We start from the raw sequence: 20,711 nt of genomic DNA, 5'->3' as shown, positions 1-20,711 counted from the left end.
AGCTTTAAGTTTTACACAGTAACAGATTGAGGAGCTCCTATCCCATTCCTATTTGCTGACATTAAAAAAAAAAGTTAAATTTCATCAAGAAATAATTTGCACCTATTTAAATCATCATGTTGTTAGGAACTCAGCTGAACTGCTAGGTGTCTTAGTAGCCAGTTAAAACAAGCAAGCCAAAATGAAAATAACAACCCCTTAACTGCTTATTATGATTGATAAGCAAGAGACTATATCAGGGAAAGTGCCAACTCCCCTTCCCTCCCATTTACATTTTTCTCCATGCAGTGACTGCAGGTCTGGTGGATCAGCACAGACTTGGGGATCAGGTCATCTCACTGATGCAGGAGCCTCAAACAAAAAGCTCCTGCACTTTTAGGGAGCTGGAGACCTAGGAGAGGAAGAGGAGAAGTGCTATGAGTGAGAAAGGTACTGAGTACTGAGTCAGATGGAGAAAATTGTCTTCAGAGTTTCCCCCCACTTCCTCTGCTATGAGTGTTGTGAACAAGTCTTTGTGTGGACATACGCTTTCATTTTTCTTGGGTAAATAATCAAGGAATGGAATTGCTGGGTTGTATCATAAGTCTATTTTAAATTTTACAAGAAACTGCTAAATTGTTTTTTAAAGTGGTTGTACCATTGAACATTCCACCAATGTATAAAAGTCCTAGTTGCTCCTCATCCTAACCTACGTTTGCTACTGTTACTCTTTTTAGTTTTAGCCATTTTGATGTCTGAGTATTGCTACCTCCTTGTAGTTTTCTTATAGTTCTTTTTATTTATTTATATACAGTAAAATTTACTATCATTGATGTACTGCCTGTGAGTTTTGATAAAAGCATACAATCTTGTAACCACTGCCATAAACACGATTCGGAACAGTTCCATCACCTCACAATATTTCCTAATGCTGCCTCTTTGTAATTAGCTCCTCCACTTACCCACAGTTCCTGGTTATCAGTGATCTATTTTCTAATTCTATAATTTTACCTTTTTCATAATATCATATAGATTGAATCAGCCAGCATGTAACGTATTGAGTCTTTTTTCTTTTAATGTAATGCATTTTAGATTTATCCATATGGTGTCTATCAGTAGGTCATTTCTTTTTTCTTATATTTGAGTGGTAAGAGCTCTTACATATTTGGGATACAACATCTTTGTTTGATATATACAAGTTTTGTGGATGTGTTCTCCCATTTGGTGGCTTGCCTTTTTATTTTCTTAACTGGTCTTTGACTACTCCAAGGTCACCAAGATTTTCATCCGTGTTTGCTTCTAAAAGTTTTTTTAAAAAAGTAGTTTCAGCTTTTGACCCATTTAGTTGTTTGTGTATGGTGTTTGGTAAGGGTACTGGTTCAGTTTTTTCCCATGTGTTTAACTAGTTCCAGCACCATTTTTTGAAAAGATAATCCCTTCCCCATTTAATTACTTTGGTACCTTTGTTGAAAATAATTAACCATATATGTGTGGGTTTATTTTTGGACTCTAGTAAATTCCTCAATCTATATGTCTACGCTTAAGGTAATAAATAGCAGACTGCCTTCATTACTGTAGTTTTATAGTAAGGCTTGAAATCAGGCGGTGCAAATTCTCCAAATTTGTTCTTTTTCAAATTTTTCGTTCTCCTCCTCCTCTCCCTTCGCCTCTTCCTCCTTTCATCCTTCTTCTCCTCCTTTGCATTTCTATGTAAAATTTGCAGTCACCTTGTCAAGTCATACAGATAAACCTCCTGTAATTTTGAATGGGATTGTGTTTAATCTGCAGATCATTTGGGGGAAAATTGATCTCTTAACGGTATTCATTTATTCTGATAAATGAACATGGTATATCTTTCTGTTTACTAAGGTGTTCTTTAATTTCTCTCAGCAATATTTTGTAGTTTTCACTGTGTAGGTGTGTACATATCACTGTGTATGTGAGTGATATTTTTCTATTGACATATATACTATGATCTTGCTAAATTAATTTATTATTTCTGGTAGCTTTTCAATGAATTTCTTAGAATTATCTACATAATGTGATTATATCTTCTGTGAATTAAGATATAAGATAGATTTACTTCTTCCTTTGTAGTCTGCACACTCAATTTCCCCCCTTATTTTATTGTTAGGACCTTCAGGAGAATGTTTAAGTGTTGAAACCACCGTCTTTGCTAACTTTTCCCAATGTATGAAAACATTTGTTTCACATACTTTGCAGAGTTTTTTGGTTGTTTTTGGCAAGATGGCAAGTCCAGTAGCAACTGTTCCAACATAGCCTGCTGTCATTTCTGTTGATAACACTGCTGTGAACATAGCTGAACAAAATTATTTACTTTTCAGATTATTTCCTTTGAGTAGACTTCTAAAACTAGATATTGTCATCTGTATACCTATATCTGTACCTATCTGTCTACCTACTTATTATCCATCCATCTATCTATCTATCTAAATTTACAGTATAAGAGTTACCTTGGAGGGGACTCCCATGGTGGTCCAGTGGTAAAGAATCCGCCTTACAATGCAGAGGATGCAGGTTCAATCCCTGGTCAGGGAACTAAGATTCCACATGCCGCAGGGCAACTAAGCCCATGTGCCACAACTACTGAGCTCACGCAGCTCAACTAGAGAGCACATGTGCCGCAAACTACAGAGCCCATGTGCTCTGGAGCCCGTGTACCACAACTAGAGAGAGAAAACCCACACACCACAGCTAGAGAGAAGCCTGCGCACCGCAGCAAAGAGCCCGCATGCCACAGTGAAAGATCCCGCATGCCACAGTGAAAGATCCCACATGCCTCAATGAAGATCTCATGTGCTGCAACTAACACCCAGCACAGCCTAAATAAATAAATAATCATTTTTTAAACAAAGAGTTACCTTGGAATGGAATTGCTGGGTCATATAGTAGTTCTATTTTTATTTTTTTGAGAAACTTCCATACTGTTTTCCACAGTGGCTGCACCAATTTACACTCCCTCCTTTTTTCTACATCCTTGCCAACATTTGTTATTTGTGTTTTTTTTGTTTTTTGATGATAACCATTCTGACAGATGTGAGATGATATCTCATTGTGGTTTTGATTTACATTTCCCTGATGATTAGCAGTGTTGAGCATCTTTTCATGTGCCTGTTGGCTATCTGCATTTCCTCTTTGGAAAAATGTCTATTCAATTCTTCTCATTTTTTAATCGGGTTGTTTCTTTTTATTTTTAATGTTGAGTTGTATGAGCTGTTTATATATGTTGGATATTGATCCCTTATTGGTCATATCATTTGCAAATATTTTCTACCATTCCATAGGTTGTCTTTTTGCTTTGTCAATGGTTTTCTTTGCATTGTTGTGCAAAAGCTTTTAAGTTTAGTTAGGTCCCATTTGGTTAGTTTTGCTTTTATTTCCTTTATATGACTTGACAGTTCCACTCCTGAGTATATATATGGAAAAAACAATAACACTAATTCGAAAAGATACATGCACCCAATATTCATAGCAGCATTATTTACAATTGCCAAGGTATGGAAGCAACCTAAATGTCCATCCACAGATGAATGGATAAAGAAGATGTGGTGTGTGTGTGTGTGTGTGTGTGTGTGTGTGTGTGTGTGTGTGTGTATGTGTATACACACACACACAGACATATACACACACAATGGAATGTTACTCAGCCATAAAAAAGGACAAAATAATGCCATTTGCAGCAACATGGATGGACCTAGAGATTGTTATACTAAGTAAGTCAGACAGAGAAAGACAAATAACATATGATATCACTTATATGTGGAATCAAAAAAAGGCTACAAATAAACTTATCTACAAAACAGAAATAGAGTTACAAATGTAGAAAATAAACATGGTTACTGGGGGGTAAGAAGGGGGAGGGATAAATTGGAAGATTGGGATTGACACACATTACTGTATATATTCACTAAAATAGATAACTAATAAGGACCTACTGTATAGCACAGGGAACTCCACTCAATACTCTGTAATGGCCTATATGGGAAAAGAATCTAAAACTCAGTGGATATATGTATATGTATATGTATAACAGACTCACTTTGCTGTACACCTGAAACTAACACAACATTGTAAATCAACTGTACCCCAATAAAAATTAAAAAACAAAAAAGAGAGAACAGAAGACTAGGGTCATTCCTATAGTTTTTATTTCCTACTACCTTATTTTACTTCATTTAAGTGTCTTATTTCTCTTCGATAATGTATGAAACAAAGAATTAAACTATAGGACTAAGACTGGGTAACTGATAAAAATATTTTAGAAAAAAATACAGTTCAGTTTATTTTGGGATGAGGAAGACACTTTTTCTAACTTTCCTTTATTTTGACTTAACTTCGTAGGAGAAATGTTTGAACGACGACCCTGTAGGAAATGGCCCTATCCATTTTGAGTTACTATGATTTAATTTAGTTTCAGGAAGCCTTCTGAAATGTGAAGCATTTATTTAAGCTTTAGTATCCCTTCTGAGTAGTTTTCCTAGCTGACTATAAATGAGCCAATTTTCCCTAGCTTTAAGGTCATGTTAATTTTCATTGTTTTGTTTCAAAATGAAGGAGTCAATTCCTTTTATGTTGTGATTTTTGAAATAAGCTATACATTTTTTTCAGATGTGGGTATGTTGAAAGTTTCCACTATCTGGCAAGATTCATCTCTCTAGATTTCCCCCTTCCCATTTTCCTCACTCCTTAAAGGTACTAAATACATTTTGGAGGAAGAAAAATGATATCTTTTTTCTTCTAGTTCTTATGGTCAGTTGAGTTCCTGGGTTTCTAATTTAAAAAATTTTGGAGTGAATATACCTTGGAGTGAATGTACTCAATTTATAGTAATTTGGTTCATAGTGAATAAATGCATCCTTAGCTCTTCTCTCAATTCTACTTGCTGTTTATCTTTTACAGCTTATTTAGGCATTTCATTTTTCTCCACAGTTGCAGTAAAGACTTTTTTTTGTTATAGCACAAGCTTATTAGACCTTATCATAGCCTTCATGCCTTCATTTGTGTATACCGTATAATGGAAAAAAACACAGACTAATGTTGTAAAGTAACAAATGAGATTAAACTGAGAAAGGTCACCTTTTTTAGAGGCGGAAAAAGAGGTTCATCTTCAGGGGCTTAGGTTTGTTTTGCTAACTAATTTGAATGACACATTTGAATTTGCAGATTGACAACCATTATATTTAAAACATGAGCTTACAAACTTATATGTATCCTAGTAGATTTTCACACCCATATTCTCATTTTTTCTGCACTCCATTATACCCAGATAGGGAAAGAGAAATATCTTTTTTCTTCAAATGGTTAAATCGTTATAATTTGAAGTTGACAATATGCTAAAAAACACAGGTGAGTTCAAAATCAGGTCTTTCTGATTTCCATGAGACATTATAAACATTTTGTTACTCAGGCTTTGTTTTAAAATCAGGTCCTAATTTATTTTGAAAAACTGAAAATATTCATAGGCAAGAGCGATTAAATTATTTCAGGTTATAATATTTTTCTTACTTCTGCTTACATGTCTACTTTTTCATCTGTATTCTTCATGGTACTTAAAAATTCTGTAAAGATTTTTATTGGGTTTAAATGTTAATAAAATCATAAATTATTATAGGAGAAAAGTATATAGACATAGGTTTTCATAAATCACAGTTAATGGAAATGTATACTCATAGGAACATTAACTTGGTTCATTTTGGGTAGAATACTCTAGGGTGTAAAGTTTCATCTCCTTTCCATACCATTGTCTTTAAGAATGCAATATCAGTTTAAACATGAAATTTTTATATTAACAAAGAACTTCTCTATGATAAATGTTTATTCAAAATTAAATGGAGAAAAAAGATTCAGAGGATGATAGATTATGGGTCCTTATTTTTTTTTCCTTGTCTATTTTCTCAGTTATCTATAGTAAATGTTTATTATTTTTGCAATAAACATGTTTTTAAAATATTGCATACTAGTTGACGGCTGTATATTTCAACTTTTTTTGGATTTAAACAATTTAACAACACATTTTAGGGTTTAGCCATTTTTATGCCGCTATTCCTGTTAAAGGAAAAGAGGCTAGGTGAATTAATGAAAAACTAAAACAGGATTTTATTATTTTAATAAACATTTCGGGTCAGTTTTAGAGTTTTCCTTTACCTGTCTTTTTTTTAAAAGAACTTCGGTGATTTTTTTTTTTTTAAGTAAAAAATTCCAGAGGCTGCCAGAATAATCTAATGCCAGTAGTAATTCTGTCATTGAACACTATGGAGAGGAAATATCTTTAATTTGTATGTACTCTTTCATGTAAAGTGTAACATGTATTCTCATCTTTTCCCCTCACTATTTACACCTTCCCACTTTTTACTTTACCAACACTAAAAAGAGTGATATTGAATGCTGGATTCAACTTTTTCACTTATATTTGGAGCAAAATATGTAATGTATGTATGAAACCTGTGATTTTATTTTAAGGTCTTGTAAATGTATCCAAAATATTTAGATAAATTCACACAAAATTTGTGATAAAATAGAAATTCCCTCTTAAAAGGAAGACTTTTTTATTTTTTAAATAATTTTATTTTATTTATTTTTGACTGCATTGAGTCTTCGTTGCTGCACGCGGGCTTTTCTCTAGTTGTGGCGAGCGGGGGCTACTCTTTGTTGCAGTGCACGGGCTTCTCATTGAGGTGGCTTCTCTTGTTGCAGAGCAGAGGCTCTAGGTGTGCGGGCTTTAGTAGTTGTGGAACGCAGACTCAGTAGTTGTGGCTCACGGGCTCTAGAGCACAGGCTCAGTAGTTGTGGCACATGGGCTTAGTTGATCCACAGCATGTGGGATCTTACCGGGCCAGGGATCGAACCCGTGTCCCGTGCATTGGCAGGCAGATTCTTAACCACTGCGCCACCAGGGAAGCCCCAAAAGGAAGACTTTTAAACCTTACATTTTAGTTGAGTGTTTTCTGGTTGAATTAGGAATATTCAGGATTTGTAAAATATGTAGTAACTCTCTAATAAACACTTCAAGAAGGTATCTTAGTTTTTAATTACTTACAAGTTCTATAATTTATTCCAAAGCCTTAATAAATCATTTTAACTAATGATTTATTAAGGCTGTTTATGCTGTTTCCCAGTATTGGTTGAAAATAATTGGATAATATTACCTGTTGCTGTTCTAATCCCCACCCCATTTTATAATTTCCCTGAAGAAAAAATTGTGTCAGTCTCAGTGAGTGTCTGAGAGTTGACTTCATAGCCAAGATAGGGTGTTGTGGTAGTGAGATATACTTTTAGGGTTTATACTGATGAGAGGATGTACACTTTCTGAATCTGTCTAGAAGATGGTGTAAGTGAATGCAGCTGGGAAAAGTGAGAGTGGCATCCCATTAGGCATGTTGTACCCATCTTATTTTAGGATTCTGCACATTTCTTAGTCATTTCTTTAAGAGGTAGTCAGCATGTAGTGTGGGAGGTACATTCATCTTCTCCACACTGTTGCTTTACTGTTGCACTTTATCACAGCAAATTATTGGACAGAGCAGGATTTGGAAGTTAGGTTATTCAATAGAACTGGGGTAGAGAGCGACTGCTCAGAGAGTTTATCCTGAATAGCAAAGGGTCAGGAATTAGAATGGTGGATAGCTGTAGTACTTTGGTGTTTTGCAGTAGGTAGGACAGATTCCTCTCTTTTTTTGTGGCAGTGCAAAACCCCTGCAATGGCTAGTTCTAAAGTTACTGTGGTAGTATAATGTAATGGTTTAGTTTAAAGCATGGACATTGACATCACGCTTGGTTTAAGTCATGACTCTTCCACCTACTAACTTGGCTAATATTATTGACCTAAAGTGCCTTAATGCCTAGCATATAGTAAGTGTTCAACAAATGATAACAGTGATTCTCCTGCAGGATCTGTAGTCTGTCTCAATATAACTTACTGAAATCTAGTTGCCTTTCTTAGGCATAGTAATTTGTTTTCCTTCTTGATTAGCTTTCTTCATCTCTGGTCTTTACCATGAAGTGGAAAAATGACTTAGAAACACTATTTTAGTTTATTTCTAGAGGTGTTGGCTAGACATTATGTCAGTTAAGTATGCCTATACCAGTATTTGATATATTAAAAACAGATATAATTTCATAAGTAGTGTTGTCTGACTAGAGATGAAATGGTCCGAAAGAGACAGGAAAATGGGGAAGTGGGAGTAGTTGTAAAGACAAAATTAAAACTAGCGTGTAAATAAGAAAGCAGGTTTATCTGCATCCATAGAGAAAAACTATTAAAACTACTTAGCTCACTTTAATTTCCTAGGAAGCTTCCTAAGGTTCTTAATTATTAAATTATGTATTTGGTTGAAACTAAATATTTAGATAGTTGTAGTATAGATATGCATGTCTGTATGCATGTATGTTACATATATGTAAATTTGTTATTCCTAAACTAATTTCAGGGGGTTCCTTCTCACCTAAAGGAAATTTAAATAAATACTTTAAATATTTTAGGAAATACAACATACCATTTAGTAAATTTACGGGAACAAGTGAATAACTTAGCTATTCCAACAATGTTTTGCCTCCGCATTCCTTGGCGCAAACAGGGACCTCAGTGAAGCGTCCCTCATGGGAGTTGCCTGTGGAAATCTTACAAAGAGGTCCAAGTCCCAATTCAGGCTCCCTCCCTTCTATTTTTTAAAAGTCAACTTTATTGAAGTATAGTTTACATACAGTAAACTGCATTCATTTTAAGTGCACAGTTTAGTGAGTTTTGACAAATGTATACACCCTCAACAATCAAGATAGTGAATAGTTTAATCACTCCAAAAAGTTCACTTGTGTCCTTCCCAGTGAAATCTTGCCCTGTCCCTGTACCCTGGAAACCACTGATCTGCTATCTTTTGCTGTGAACACTGGTGTACAGTCATCTTGTACACAAAATTTTCATTTCTCTTAGGTAAATACAAAGGAATGGAGTATATAATGTATTTAACTTTACAAGAAACCACACAAATATTTGTCACGATGATTTTACTGTTTTACATTCCTACCAGCAATGTATAGGATCTTTTTAATTATTGCTGAGTGAACAATTCAGTGGTATTTAGTACATTCACCATGTTGTGCAGTCACCACCCCTATCTAGTTCCAAACATTTTTATTACTCCAAAATAAAACCTTGTACCCAATAAGCAGTTCCTTCCCATTTCCACCTCCCTCCAGCCCCTGGAAACCACCAATCTGTATTCTGTCTCTGGATTTACCTATTATGGATATTTCATACAAACGGAATCATACATTTTGTTTATCCACTCATCCATTGATGGACATTTGGGCAGTTTACGTTTTGGCATTTGTGAATAATGCTGCTATGAACATGTGTGTACATGTATTTGTTTGAGTACCTGTTTTCAATACTTTGGGGTATATACCTAAGAGTAGCATTACTGGCCATGTGGTAATTCTATCTTTAAGTTTTTGAGGAACTGTCAAATTGTTTTCCCACCAGCAGTGTACTGGCATTCCAATTTCTCCATACCCTTTCAACACTTGTTATTTTCTGTTTTATTATTATTATTATTACCATTCTAGTTTGTTAATGAAGTAATTCTTCATTGTGGTTTTGATTTGCATTTTCTTACTGACTAATGATGTTGAGCATCTTTTCATGTGCTTGTTTGCCATTTGTGTATCTTTGGAAAAATGTCTATTTAAGGCCTTTGCCTATTTTTTAATCGGGCTGTTTGTCTTTCTGTTGTTGGGTTGTAAGAGTTCTGTTCTGTATATATTCTGAATACTAGACAAATACATGACTTCAAATATTTTCTCCCATTCTGTGAATTGTCTTCTTACTTTCTTAATAATATTAGTTTATGCACCGTTTAAATTTTTTTTCATGAACTCCAATTTATCTTTATGTTTTGTTTTGTTACTCATAATTTTGATGTCATATGTGAGACTCCATTGCCAAATCCAAGGTCGTGAGGATTTACTCCTTTGTTTTCTTATAAGAGTTCTATGGTTTTAGATTTTATATTTAGGTCATTGATCCATTTTGAATTAGTTTTTGTAAATGACATGAGGTAGAGGGCCAACTTTATTCTTTTGTGTGTAGATATCCAGTTGTCCCAGCACTATTTGTTGAAGAGGCTATCCTTTCCCATTAAATGGTCTAGGCACCCTTCTCAAAAATCAATTCACCATATGGGTTCATTGCTGGACACTTAATTCTATTCCATGGACTATTTCTTTATCTTTATGCCAGTACCACAGTTTTGATGACTATAGTTTTGTAGTAAGTTTTGAAATCAGGCAGTGTATGTCCTCCAACTTTCTTTCTCTTTTTTTTTTTTTTCCGATTATGTAGGCTACTTTGGGCCCCTTGCAATTCCATATGAATTTGAGGATTGGCTTTTCCATTTCTGCTCAAAGGCCGTTGGAATTCTGATAGGGATTTCATTGAATCTATAGGTTGCTTTGGGTGGTATTACCATCTTAATATTGTTGTTTTCCAATCCAAGAGCAAAAGATGTCTTTCCATTTCTTTTTGTCTTCTTTAATTTCTTTCATCAATTTTTTCTGGTTTTCGATGTACATGTTTTTCACTTGGTTAAGTTTTTAAAAAGTTTTTTTTATTGGGGTATAGTTGTTTTACAGTGTTGTGTTAGTTTCTACTGTACAGCGAAGTGGAGTTCCCTGTGCTATATAGCAAGTTCTCATTAGTTATCTATTTTATACATATTAGTGTATATATGTCAATCCCAATCTCCCAGTTCTTCCCACCCCCCCCCCTTTCCCCTCATGGTGTCCATACGTTTGTTCTCTACATCTGTGTCTCTAGTTCTGCTTTGTAAATAAGTTCATCTGTACCATTTTTCTAGATTCCACATATATGCGTTAATATACGATATTTGTTTTTCTCTTTCTGACTTACTTCACTCTGTATGACAATCTCTAGGTCCATCCACGTCTCTACAAATGACCCAATTTTGTTCCTTTTAATGGCTGAGTAATATTCCATTGTATATATGTTCCACATCTTCTTTATCCACTCCTCTGTTGATGGACATTTAGGTTGCTTCCATGTCCTAGCTATTGTAAATAATGCTGCAATGAATATTGGGATGCATGTGTCTTTTTGAATTATGGTTTTCTCTGGGTATATGCCCAGTAGTGGGATTGGTTAAATTTATTTCTAGGTATTTTATTCTTTTGGATGATATTGTAAATGAAATTGTTTTCTTAATTTCCTTTTCAGATTGTTCATTGTGGTTGTATAGAAACAAAATTGATTTTCGTGTGTTGATCTTGTAACCTAACACTTTGCAGAATTTGTTTATTAGCTCTGGTATTTCATTTGTGGATACTGTAAATATTCATTTACTTGGCTGCGTCGTGTCTTAGTTGTGGCACATGGGATCTTTTACTTGCGGCACGTGGGATCTTTTACTTGCGGCATGTAGGATCTTTAGTTGTGGCATGCGAACTCTTAGTTGTGGCACATGGGATCTAATTCCCTGACCAGGGATGGAACCCAGGTACCCTGCATTGGGAGTGCGGAGTCTTAGCCACTGGATCACCAGGGAAATCCCCATTTGTGGATACTTTAAGACTTCTGTATGTATGTATGAAACAGACATAGTTTTACTTCTTCCTTTCCAATTTGGATGCCTTTTATTTTTTTTCCTTACCTAATTAACTTTGGCCAAGACTTCCAGACTATGTTGAATAGAAGTGGTGAAAGCAAGTATCCTTGTCTTGTTCCTGATCTTTGAGGAAAACCTTTCAGTCTTTCACCATTGAGTATTGAGTTAGCTGTGGGTTTTTCATAAATACTTTTTATCATATTGAGAAAGTTTCCTTCTGTTCCTAGTTTCTGAGTGCATTGATCATGAAAATGTGCTGAATTTTGTCAAATGCTTTTTCTGTATCAATTGAGGTGATCATGCGTTTTCTTCCCTTTGTTCTATTAATGTGGCATATTATATTGATTGATTTTCTTATATTTAACCATTCTTGAGTTTCTGGAATAAATTTTACCTGATCATGGTGCATAATCCTTTTTAGTCAGCTATTGGATTTGGTTTGCTAGCATTTTGTTGAGATATTTTGCAACTATTTTTATAGAGGATATTGGTCTATGATTTTCTTTAGTGTCTTTGTCTGGTTTTGGTATCAGGATAATACTGGCTTCATAGAATTAGTTAGGGTGTGTTACCTCCTCTTTTTATTTTTTGGAAGATTTTGAGAAGAATTAGTGTTAATTTTTCTTTAAATATTTGGTAAAATTCACCAATGAAGGTATCTGATTGTGGACTTTACTTTGTTGTGAGGTTTTTGATTATTGATTCGATGTCTTTACTTGTTATAAGCCTTCTCAGATTCTCTATTTCTTCTTGAGTTACTTTTGGTAATTTGTGTGTCTAATTTGTCCATTTCATCTAGGTTGTCTACTTTTTTGATATATAAGTATTCATAATCTCTTATAATCCTTTTTATTTCTGTAAGGTTGGTAGTAATGTCACAACTTTCATTATTTATTTCAGTTATTTACATCTCTATTTTTTCAGTCTAGATAAAGGTTGGTCGATTTTGTTGATCTTTTCAAAGAACCAATTTTTGGTTTCATTGATTTTTCTCTATTTTTCTATTCTCTATATCATTTATCTCCACTCTAATCATTATAATTTAATTCCTTCTGATAACTTTGCCTTTGGTTTGATTTTCTTTTTCTAGTTTTTCTAAGGTGCAAAGTTAAGTTATTGATTTGAGATCTTTCCTTCTTTTTAATGTAGGTATTTACTGCTATATATTTTCCTGTGACCACTCCCTTTACTGCATCTCATAAGTTTTGGTATGTTGCGTTTTCACTTTTATCCTTCTATGTTTTCTAATTTCCTTTGTGATTTCTTCTTTGATGTATTGGTTGTTTAGGAATGAATTGTTTAACATCCACATATTTGTGATTTTTCTAGTTTTTCTCCTTTTATTGATTTCTATCTTTATTCCATTGTGGTTGGAGAAGATCCCTTGTATGATTTCAGTCTTTTTTTATTTATTGAGATTGGTTTTTTGGTTTAACATATGTTCTCTCGTAGATAATGTTCCACATGCACTTGAGAAGAATGTGTTTTCTGCTCTTGAGTAGAGGGTTATATATTTATGTCTTTTAGATATAAGTTTATGGTGCTGTTCAAGACCCCTATTTTCTTATTAATGTTCTGTCTGGATATTCTGTCTACTACTGTAAGATGGTTATTGAAATCTCAAACTATTATTGTACAACTGTCTAATTCTCTCTTCAATTCTGTCAATATTTACTTCATATATTTGGGGCTCAGTTTGCTGAGTATGTTTATAATTGTTATAAATTATTGATGAATTTACCCTTGAAAAAAATATAGAGTCCTTGTTTGTCTCTTGTAACAGGTTTTCACTTAACGTCTAGTTTGTCTGATATTGTTATAGCCAGGCAGCTAGTTTTCTTTTGGTCATTATTTGCATGGAATATTTTTTTCCTTACTTGAACTTTCAAACTATTTGTTTCTTTGGATTTAAAGTGAGTCTCTTATAGAGATCATATAATTGGATCCATGTTTTCATATCCATCTGCCAGTCTTTGCCTTTTGATTGGAGAATTTAATCCTTTGCATTTAAAGTAAATGGATTAATACAAAGGATTTACCTCTGTCATTTTGCTGTTTGTTTTCACCCTTTTAGGGTGCTTACACCCTTTTTGCCCCTCATTTTCTACACTAATCTCTTCTTTTTTGTTCAACTTATTTTTTAATTCCTTATTTATTTATTTTTTATTTTTGTCTGCATCAGGTCTTAGTTGACACATGCAGGGTCTTCGCTGTGGCATGTGGGATCTTTTGCAGTGCCTGGGTTCTTCGTTGTGGCAAGCAGGCTGCTTTCTAGTTGTGGTGTGTGGATTTTCTCTCTCTAGTTGTGGGGCGAGGGCTCCAGAGCATGTGGGCTCTGTAGTTTGTGGCATGTGGGCTCTCTAGTTGCGGTGTGTGGGCTCGGCAGTTGTGGCACATGGGCTTATTTGACCTGCGGCAGGTGTAATCTTAGTTCCCTGACCAGGGATTGAACCCGTGTACCCTGCATTGGAAAGCAGATTATTTACCACTGGACCACCAGGGAAGTCCCTTATTTATTTATTTTATTGTACCAGTTTGATTCTTTTTTATTTCATTTTATGGTTTTTGTTATTTTGGGTTTTTTTGTTTTTGGCCACTCTGCATGGCTTGTGGGATTTTAGTTCCATGACCAGGGACTGAACTGGGATCCTTGAGAGTGAGAGAGTGGAGTCTTAACCACTGGACTGCCAGGGAATTCCCTTATGTATTTCTTTTACATATTTTCTTGGTGGTTACCATGGGGGTTAAAATTACTGTCCTAAATTTATAACAGTCTGATTTGAATTGATACCATAATTGTTGTTCTCACATGTTACATATTTATATATTGTGTGTACTTTAACATATATTTTTAGTTATCTTTTTATGCATTTGTCTGTTAAGTTATATAGGACATACTGGGTTTTATATTTACCCATGTAGTTACCTTTACTAGAGATCTTTATTTCTTCATAAGGCTCTGAGTTACTGTCCAGTGTCCTTTCCTTCCTGCCTAAATCCCTTTAGCATTTCTTATAATGCCATAGCAATGAAAACCCTCAGGTTTTGTTTATCTAAGCATGTCTTAATTGTTTTAAATTAATTTATTTTTATTTATTTTTGGCTGCGTTGGATCTTTGTTGCTGCACACGGGCTTTCTCTAGTTGCAGCGAGCGGGGGCTACTCTTCGTTGCAGTGCACAGGCTTCTCATTGTGGTGGCTTCTCTTGTTCTGGGGCACAGGCTCTAGGCACACGGGCTTCAGTAGTTGTGGCGCATGGGCTCAGTAGTTGTGGCTTGTGGGCTCTAGAGCACAGGCTCAGTAGTTGTGGTACATGGGATTAGTTGCTCTGCAGCAGGTGGGATCTTCCCGGACCAGGGATCGAACCTGTGTCCCATGCATTGACGGGTGGATTCTTAAACACTGTGCCACCAGAGAAGCCCCTAAGCATGTTTTAATTTTACCTCCATTTTTAAAAAATTTTTATTTAAAAAAATTTTTTTAACATCTTTATTGGAGTATAATTGCTTTACAATGCTGTATTAGTTTCTGCTTTATAACAAAGTGAATCAGTTATACATATACATATGTTCCCATATCTCTTCCCTTTTGCGTCTCCCTCCCTCCCACCCTCCCTATCCCACCCCTCTAGGTGGTCACAAACCAACTAGCTGATCTCCCTGTGCTATGAAGCTGCTTCCCACTAGCTATCTATTTTACGTTTGGTAGTGTATATACCTCCATTTTTGAACGTTTTTTGCTAGGTAACGAATTCTTGCTGCTTCTTTTTTTTTAATACAGCAGGTTCTTATTAGTTATCAGTTTTATACATAGTAGTGTATATATGTCAATCCCAATCTCCCAATTCATCACACCACCACCCCCTGCCCACCACTTTCCCCCACTGGTATCCATACATTTGTTCTCTGCATCTGTGTCTCAATTTCTGCCCTGCAAACCGTTCATCTTTACCATTTTTCTAGGTTCCATGTATATGCGTTAATATACGATATTTGTTTTTCTCTTTGACTTACTTCACTCTGTATGACAGTCTCTAGATCCATCCACATCTCAACAAATGGCCCAAATTCGTTCCTTTTTATGGTTGAGTAATATTCCATTGTATATATGTACCACATCTTCTTTATCCATTCATCTGTCAATGGGCTTTTAGGTTGCTTCCATGACCTGCCTGTTGTAAATAGTGCTGCAAAGAACATTGGGGTGCATGTGTCTTTCTGAATTATGGTTTTCTCTGGGTATATGCTCAGTAGTGGGATTGCTGGGTCATATGGTAATTCTATTTTTAGTTTTTTAAGGAACCTCCATAACGTTCTCCCTAGTGGCTGTATCAATTTACATTCCCACCAATAGGGCAAGAGGATACCCTTTTCTCCATGCCCCATCCAGCATTTGTTGTTTGTAGATTTTCTGATGATGCCCATTCTAACCGGTGTGAGGTGATATCTCATTGTAGTTTTGATTTCCATTTCTCTAATGATTAGTGATGTTGAGCATCCTTTCATGTATTGGTTTGCAATCTGTATATCTTCTTCAGAGAAATGTCTGTTTAGATCTTCTGCCCATTTTTTAATTGGGTTGTTTGTTTATGATATTGAGCTGCATGAGCTGCTTGTATATTTTGGAGATTAATCCTTTATCAGTTGTTTCATTTGCAAATGTTTTCTACCATTCTGAGAGTTGTCTTTTCATCTTGTTTATGGTTTCCTTTGCTGTGCAAAAGCTTTTAAGTTTTATTAGGTCCCATTTTTATTTTATTTTTGTTTTTATTTCCATTACCCTAGGAGGTGGATCAAAAAAGATCTTGCTGTGATTGATGTCAGAGAGTGTTCTTCCATGTTTTCCTCTAAGAGTTTTATAGTGCCCAGTCTTACATTTAGGTGTCTAATCCATTTTGAGTTTATTTTTGTGTATGCTTTTAGGGAGTGTTGTAATTTCATTATTTTACAGGTAGCTGTCCAGTTCTCCGAGCAGCACTTATTGAAGAGACTGTCTTTTCTCCATTGTATATCCTTGCCTCCTTTGTCATAGACTAGTTGATGATAGGTGCATGGGTTTATCTCTGGGCTTTCTATCCTGTTCCATTGATCTATATTTCTGTTTTTGTGCCAGTACCGTATTGTCTTGTTTACGGTAGCTTTGTAGTATAGTCTGAAGTCAGGGAGTCTGTTTCCTCCAGCTCCGTATTTTTCCCTCAAGACTGCTTTGGTTATATGGGGTCTTTTGTGTCTCCTACAAATATTAAGATTTTTTGTTCTAGTCTTGTAAAAAATGTCATTGGTAATTTGATAGGGATTGCACTGAATCTGTAGATTGCTTTGGGGAGTATAGTCATTTTCACAATGCTGATTCTTCCAATCCAAGAATATGGTATATCTCTTCATCTGTTTGTATCATCTTTAATTTTTTTCATCAGTGTTTATAGTTTTCTGCATACATGTCTTCTGTGTCCCTAGGTAGGTTTATTCCTAGGTATTTTATTCTTTTTGTTGCAATGGTAAATGGGAGTGTTTCCTTAATTTTTGTTTCAGATATTTCATCATTAGTGTATAGGAATGCAAGACATTTCTGTGCATTAATTTTATATCCTGCAGCTTTATCAAATTCATTGATTAGCTCTAGTAGTTTTCTGCTGGCATTTTTAGGATTCTCTCTATATAGTATCATGCTGTCTGCAAACAGTGACAGTTTTACTTCTTCTTTTCCAATTTGTATTCCTTTTATTTCTTTTTCTTCTCTGATTGCCATGGCTAGGACTTCCAAAACTATGTTGAATAATAGTGGTGAGAGTGGACATCCTTATCTGTTTCCTGATCTTAGAGGAAATGCTTTCAGTTTTTCACCATTGAGAATGATGTTTACTGTGGGTTTGTCTTATATGGCCTTTATTATATTGAGGTAGGTTCCGTCTGTGCCCACTTTCTGGAGAGTTTTTATCATAAATGGGTGTTGAATTTTGTCACAAGCTTTTTCTGCATCTATTGAGATGATCATATGGTTTTTATTCTTCAGTTTGTTAATATGGTGTATCACATTGATTGATTTGTGTATATTGAAGAATCCTTGCATCCCTGGGATAAATCCCACTTGATCATTGTGCATGATCCTTTTAATGTGTTGTTGGATTCTGTTTGCTAGTATTTTGTTGAGGATTTTTGCATCTATATTCATCAGTGGTATTGGTCTGTAATTTTCTATTTTTGTAGTAACTTTGCCTGGTTTTGGTATCAGGGTGATGGTGGCCTCATAGAATGAGTTTGACAGTGTTCCTTCCTCTGCAGTATTTTGGAAGAGTTTGAGAAGGATGGGTATTAGCTCTTCTCTGAATGTTTGATAGAATTCACCTGTGAAGCCATCTGGTCCTGGACTTTTGTTTGTTGGAAGATTTTTAATCACAGTTTCAATCTCATTACTTGTGATTGGTCTGTCCATGTTTTCTATTTCTTCCTTGCTCAGTGTTGTAAGGTTATACCTTTCTAAGAATTTGTCTGTTTCTTCCTGGTTGTCCATTTTACTGGCATACAGTTGCTTGTAGTAATCGCTTATGATCCTTTGTATTTCTGCAGTGTCACTTGTTACTGTTTCACTTTTAATTTTATTGATTTGAGTCCTCTCCCTCTTTTTCTTGATGAGTCTTGCTAATGGTTTCTCAATTTTGTTTATCTTCTCAAAGAACGAGCTTTTAGTTTTATTGATCGTTGCTGTTCTTTTCTTTGTTTCTATTTCATTTACTTCTGCTCTGATTTTTATGATTTCTTTCCCTCTACTAACTTTGGGTTTTGTTTGTTTTTCTTTCTCTGTTTCCATTAGGCGTAAGTTTAGATTGTTTATTTGAGATTTTTCTTGTTTCTTGAGGTAGCCTTGTAGAGTTATACACTTCCCTCTTAGAACTGCTTTTGCTGCATCCCACAGGTTTTGGATTGTCGTGTTTTCATTGTAATTTGTCTCTACGTATTTTTTGATTTCCTCATTGATTTCTTCAGTGATCTCATGGCTATTTAGTAACATATTGTTTAGCCTCCATGTGTTTGTGTTTTTCACGTTTTTTTCCCCGTAGTTGATTTCTAATGTCATAGTGTTGTGGTCAGAAAAGATGCTTGATATGATTTCAGTTTTCTTAATTTTACTGAGGCTTGATTTGTGACCCAAGATGTCATCTCTTTTGGAGAATGTTTCATGTGCACTTGAGAAGAAAGTGTAATCTGCTGTTTTTGGATGGAATGTCCTATAAATATCAATTAAATCTATCTGGGCTATTGTGTGATTTAAAGCTTGTCTTTTCTTATTAATTTTCTGTTTGTATGATCTGTCCATTGGTGTAAGTGAGGTGATACAGTCTCCCACTATTATTGTGTTACTGTCAATTTCCTGTTTTATTGCTGTTAGCAGTTGCCTTAGGTATTGAGGTGCTCCTATGTTGGGTGCATATATATTTATAATTGTTATATCTTCTTCTTGGATTGTTCCCTTGATCATTATGCAGTGCCCTTCCTTGTCTCTTGTAACATTCTTTATTTTAAAGTCTATTTTATTTGATATGAGTATTGCTACTCCAGCTTTCTGTGATTTCCATTTGCATGGAATATCTTTTTCCATCCCCTCACTTTCAGTCTGTATGTGTCCCTAGGTCTGAAGTGGGTCTCTTGTACACAGCATATATATGGGTCTTGTTTTTGTGTACATTCAGGAAGGCTGTGTCTTTTGGTTGGAGCATTTAATCCATTCATGTTTAAGGTAATTATTGATATGTATGTTCCTATGACCATTTTCTTAATTGTTATGGGTTTGTTTTTGTAGGTCCTTTTCTTCTCTTGTGTTTCTCTCTTAGAGAGGTTCCTTTAGCATTTGTTGTAGAGGTGGTTTTGTGGTGCTGAATTCTCTTAGCTTTTGCTTGTATATAAAGCTTTTGATTTCTCCATCGAATCTGAATGAGATCGTTGTCGGGTAGAGTAATCTTGGTTGTAGATTCTTCCCTTTCATCACTTTAAATATATCATACCACTCCCTTCTGGCTTGTAGAGTTTCTGCTGAGAAATCAGCTGTTAACCTTATGGGAGTTCCCTTGTATGTTATTTGTCATTTTTCCCTTGTTGCTTTAAATAATTTTTCTTTGTCTTTAATTTTTGTCAGTTTTATTACTGTGTGTCTTGGCGTGTTTCTCCTTGGGTTTATCCTGCCTGGGACTCTCTGCGCTTCCTGGACTTGGTAGGCTATTTTCTTTCCCATGTTATGGAAGTTTTTGACTATAATCTCTTCAAAATATTCTTGGGTCGTTTCTCTCTTCTCCTTCTGGGACCCCTACAATGCGAATGTTGTTGCATTTAATGTTGTCCCAGAGGTTTCTTAGGCTGTCTTCATTTCTTTTCATTCTTTTTTCTTTATTCTTTTCCGTGGCGGTGAATTCCACCATTCTGTCTTCCAGGTCACTTATCCATTCTTCTGCCTCAGTTATTCTGCTATTGATTCCTTGTAGTGTATTTTTCATTTCAAGTATTGTATTGTTCATCTCTGATCGTTTGTACTTTAATTCTTCTAGGTGTTTGTTCTTTAATTCTTCTAGGTGTTTGTTGAACATTTCTTGCATCTTTTTGATCGTTGCCTCCATTCTTTTCCTGAGGTCCTGGATCATCTTCACTATCATTATTCTGAATTCTTTCTCTGGAAGATTTCCTATCTACACTTCATTTAGTTGTTTTTCTGAGGTTTTATCTTGTTCCTTCATCAGGTACGTAGCCCTCTGCCTTTTCATCTTGTCTATCTTTCTGTGAATGTGTTTTTTGTTCCACAGGCTGCAGGATTGTAGATCTTCTTGCTTCTGCTGTCTGCCCTCTGGTGGATGAGGCTATCTAAGCAGCTTCTGCAAGTTTCCTCAAGTCTTTGGCTTTTCTCTAAAGGTAATGGTGAGCTCTTGTAGCGTTTTGAGCAGAAAAATGACATGACTTACATGCCAGTACCTCTCTGCCTGCTGGGTTGAGGCATGCATCTGATTGGAGCCAAAGCCTTCATTCAGATGTTCTTACGTTTCACACATCACTGTTTGCTTTGACGACCAGGTGAGATAACGCTTCAGAGAGGCAGCCAGAACCACAACCAAGA

The 20,711-nt window shown here is 35.3% G+C and overlaps 1 protein-coding gene across 2 annotated transcripts in view; it reads left to right on the top strand.

Moving 5' to 3' along the window:
• Positions 1-20,711, top strand: part of COL4A5 (collagen type IV alpha 5 chain) — a 218,474-nt gene that overhangs the window by 13,228 nt on the left and 184,535 nt on the right. The window lies entirely within an intron of this gene.

Source organism: Tursiops truncatus, chromosome X (genome assembly GCF_011762595.2).
Source record: "Tursiops truncatus isolate mTurTru1 chromosome X, mTurTru1.mat.Y, whole genome shotgun sequence".
Classification (NCBI taxonomy): domain Eukaryota; kingdom Metazoa; phylum Chordata; class Mammalia; order Artiodactyla; family Delphinidae; genus Tursiops; species Tursiops truncatus.
This window is presented reverse-complemented; position numbering and strand designations above follow the sequence as displayed.